Raw genomic sequence first — 3508 nt, 5'->3', positions numbered from 1 at the left:
GGAGGTGAATACTTGAGCTCAAAGTTTTCTGAATACCTGAAGGAATGTGGGATAGTATCACAACTCACCTCTCCATACACACCCAACACAATGGAGTGTTTGAGAGGAGGAATATGACCTTACTTGACATGTTTAGGTCTATGATAAGTTTTAGTGATCTACCTGCATCATTCTGGGGTTATGCCCTAGAGGTTGTGACTCACGTAATGAACTACCTGCATCAAATGAACTATGGAGCGGGCAAAAGCCCAACTTGCCTTATCTAAGGATTTGGGGTTGTGAAGCTTATGTCAAGAAATTGACTTTAAACAAGCTGGGCCCGAAATCCTACAAATGCATATTTATGGGGTATCCTAAGGAGATTAAAGAATACTATTTCTATCATCCAAAAGAGGGCAAAATTTTTCTTGCTTGTACTGGTGTCTTTTTAGAAAAGGAATTTTTTTCTAAGAAGTACTGTGGGAGAAAAGTAGAACTTGATGAAGTTTTAGAATCACAAGATACATTAGATGAAGGACGAGAAGATGTGCCACAAGAAATGATTGAATATTGTGAGGAGGTTACTCCACAATCTGTGGGTCAAAGTGAATCACCTCAAGTAGCATAGGAACTACGTAGGTCTGGAAGAGTACGCCATGAGCCCAAGAGATATAGTTTTCTCGTGACTCAACATGGTGACGTATTAGTCTACCTAGACAATGAACCCAAAACCTACGAAGACGCTATATTGGATCTAGATTCCATTAAATGGCTTGACACCATGAAATCTAAGATGGACTCCATGTATAAGAACCAAGTATGGTCTCTGATGGATCCACCTGAAGGAGTAAAACCCATAAGGTGTTAATGGGTCTTCAAAAAGAAGACTGACATGGATGACAAGGTGCATACCTAAAAGGCACGACTGGTTGCCAAAGGTTTCAAACAAATTCATGGCATTGACTATAAAGAAACCTTTTTTTCGGTTGCCATGATTAAATCCATTCGGATTATGCTTGCGATTGCTGCATATCATGACTATGAGAATTGGCAAAAGGATGTCAAAACAGCTAGCTTTCTTGAACAGAAACCTTGAAGAGGATGTTTATATGACAAAACCCGATGGTTTCATTCTTAATGGACAAGCTAATAAGATATGCAAGTTGCAGAGGTCTATTTATGGACTCAAGCAAGCTTCAAAGAGCTGGAACATTTATTTTGATGAAGCCGTAAAAGAATTCGGTTTTATCAAGAATGAAGATGAGCCCTGTGTTTACAAGAAAGTAAGTAGGAGTGCAGTGACATTCTTGGTGTTGTATGTCGATGACATACTTCTGATCGGGAATGATATACCGAACTTGCAGTTGGTAAAGACTTGGTTATCCAAGTGCTTCTCCGTGAACGACATAGGAGAAGTAGCCTACATCCTTGGAATAAAGATCTATCGAGATAGATCGCGTAGGTTGCTTGGCTTAAGTTAGAGTATATACATAGACAAAGTACTGAAGAGATCCAGTATGGAAGAATCCAAAAAAGGATTTCTTCCGATGTCACATGATGTCTCTCTTTGTAAGGATAGTGTCCTGAACATAAGATAAGAGAGATAGAATGAAGAGGATCTCATATGCATCCGCAATTGGATCCATCATGTATGCCATGTTGTGTACTCAGATTTATGTCTCATGTGCATTAAGCACTTATAGTAAATATCAATCGGATCCAGGTGAGCGTCACTGAATATCTGTCAAGAACATCCTTAAGTACCTGAAAAGGACTAAGGATATGTTTTTGGTTTATGAAGGGGAAGGTAAGCTTATTGTGAGAGGATACAGTGATGCTAATTTCCAAATGGATAAAGATGATCATTGCTCGCAATCCAGGTTTGTATTTTGTCTCAATGGGGGTGCAATTGTAACGCCTTACTTGAGGTACGTAGTTAAGATTTGATGATTCGCTTGCATGTTGTCATTTTCGGTTGGTTGGCCCTTAGTTGGATTGATGAGTTGATTTGGTTAAGAGTTTGCCCTGAAAATTATGAAGACTTGGCGAATTTTGGGGTTGCAGGCTTCGCCGGGGCGAAGAAGAAGCTTCGCCACGGCGAAGAGGTGTTTTAAGCCCATGGTGTAGCTGCTGTGAGTTTTCACCGGGGCGAAGAGACGGCTGAGTTTTGTGTTCAAGTTTTTAGATATTTTTCCCTAAGGGCAATTTGACCATTCTACCCCTAATTAGTAGGAAAAGTGAGGAGTAAAATGTAAGGAAATTTCATAGAGAATATGTTAGAGTGGGGGTGTGATTGTAATGAATCAAAGGATATAGGTGGAATTTTCAAAAAAGAGCAAGGGCATTATGGGAATGAATGAGGATATTTTGAGCTAAAAAGGGTTGAAGCTTAGTGAACCCTTCATTCATTCTTGTTCCACCGCCTCCTTCATTCTCCATTCCTCTCAAGTTTTCCTTCAATCTTGCAAGGATTCAAGAGGGCTTTTTGAGTAGTTTGAAGTGGGAAGGTAATCTAAAACATCCTAAGGTAAGGATTTTTGCTTTAGATGTTAATTTTACCTTTATATGAAGTGAAGTCTTATAGCATGGTTGGTTAAAATTGTAGAGAAAAGACAAGTTATCAAAGGTAAAGAGAAGTGCTAGTGGAATCACTCCATCACAAGTAAGTAAAATCCAACTCAAGCTAAAGTTTAAGAAATCATTTGAGTAGAGATTTCTTTATGCTTGTATATATGATGCTTGTTGAGAAATTGAGTAGAGATATATGATGTTTGTAGAGAAATTAAATTGAGATAAGTATTCATGTTGAGTTTGTTGGATACTTTTCCTTTATAAGAAGTGTGGATGTGTGATGAGTTGAGATGAAGTTAGATGAGATTGAGTATATTTTGGGAGTGTTCTTCTATGGTAGGGATTATGCCCATGGAAGGGAGTTTACTTCCAATTTTGGATGGTTAGAGAAAGAAATAGAGCTATTGTTAAAATAGAGTTTTTGTATGCACATGAGTTGTTTGATGAAATGCCTAAGAGAAGTATGAGTATGATTAGTCAACCTTAATTCTTGCTACATTGCATATTGGCATTTCATAAGTACATTAATGAGCATAAACTATCCATATGCATTAATTATGCATTTGAGAAGTAGCATGAGAGAGAGAGTAGAGAATTTTGAGTATAAGTTACACTATGAGTAATAGTTTGAGAAAGAGTAGAGAACTTTGTAATAGACTACTCTAAGAGTTAAGCTATACTATGAGTACTAGCTTGAGAAAGAGATGAGTAATAGCTTGAGAAAGAAAGTAGAGAATATTGAGAATAAGCAACTCCAATAGTAAAGAGAATGAGAACACTCTAATGGTAAAGAGAAAGAGAGAATGAGCACTAGAGAATAAAAGAGAGAAAAGTGTTAAAGAAGAGAATAGAGTAGGTTGTGCGATGGGGAACCCGTGAGTGATGAGTAAGTCACGAGAGTGGGTGCTTTGTGATCCCCAGCCGTGCCTCTGTTCAGAAAAGGCCATGACCGTCACGA

Source organism: Pistacia vera, unplaced genomic scaffold (genome assembly GCF_008641045.1).
Source record: "Pistacia vera cultivar Batoury unplaced genomic scaffold, PisVer_v2 Contig299, whole genome shotgun sequence".
In the NCBI taxonomy this organism is placed as follows: domain Eukaryota; kingdom Viridiplantae; phylum Streptophyta; class Magnoliopsida; order Sapindales; family Anacardiaceae; genus Pistacia; species Pistacia vera.
This window is presented reverse-complemented; position numbering follows the sequence as displayed.